The sequence below is a fragment of the Sitophilus oryzae genome, unplaced genomic scaffold (genome assembly GCF_002938485.1).
Source record: "Sitophilus oryzae breed Bouriz unplaced genomic scaffold, Soryzae_2.0 scaffold_130_pilon_pilon, whole genome shotgun sequence".
NCBI classification, from domain to species: Eukaryota; Metazoa; Arthropoda; class Insecta; order Coleoptera; family Curculionidae; genus Sitophilus; species Sitophilus oryzae.
The window spans coordinates 54,515-55,567 of NW_022145960.1; positions in this window are offsets into that span (position 1 = coordinate 54,515).

A 1,053-nucleotide genomic window follows, 5' to 3' on the forward strand; every position below is an offset into this window, starting at 1 on the left:
TTTCAAACAGGCTTTGTTTAAGTATGCTTAAAAGGCAATACCCGGAATTATTTATTAGTCAAAATACTTACGCATCTAAATGATGTATTCAGTTTAAGGACATTTTACTTTCGTTAATTTGTTTCAATATTAGATTCACTTAACAACAGAGTGGTCATAAGAAGGCAGACGAAACTGGTTATTTTTAAATAATAGTTGGGTATAAATTAAAACAGGACTAAAAAAACTTTCTCTCTTAGTTTTAGTTAGTAGGTCTTATTGAGGGTCATTCTGAGACTGGCAGAGGTTCATTCTGACTTCTGACATTTTGACATCTGACCAGTTGTAGAAGAATGCAGAATGAGTGAAAGGGGGGTAATTACCGCGACCTTAAAGATCTATTGTCTCCTTTCTTGAGTTGTAACTCATCATACAGTCTATAAATTCTCATACATGGGGAACTTCCTGTCGCAAGGGGGAAAGAGTACTTCCTATCCTCCTCTGACAACAGCTGTTCATCCTCCGAGGAGTGGACATTTACCTCTTACGAGTATACACCGTTCCGGGTTTAGCCCTCCGTGCCTTTTACAGTCGAGGAGCTAGTCTCCGGATGAGGTTGGTTGGTTGGTTGAAGTGGCGAGTGCAACCGCTTGTCGAACTCCAATTAGCAAAATTGCCGTTTTGATACCACTCAATCTGAGACCCTATCCCTAGGGATGGAAAAGTTGGACTGTTAACTGTTTATAACCATTTGGTGGCATTAAGGTAACGGGTGACTTCCGTTATGCTCTTCCCGGCAACATCTTCAAGATTTACAAAACTGTAACCACCGAGGAAACAGTTGCGGGTCCTATACAATGTAAGTATACAAAATGAAGTCCCTGCAGCTTCGGCAAACTTCGTTAAAAGGGATGGCCATTCTAGCCGCATGTTCACCAATTGGCCCGTGTTCCGTATATACCGCCGTATAAGCCTAGCGATATCCTTACGCGACTTAGTTATGAGCTGTCCCGATTTGTTCGGTCGTATTTGGGCCAAGTCTTCCTGGCTGTCCTGCAGGTGCTTAAAGTTTTT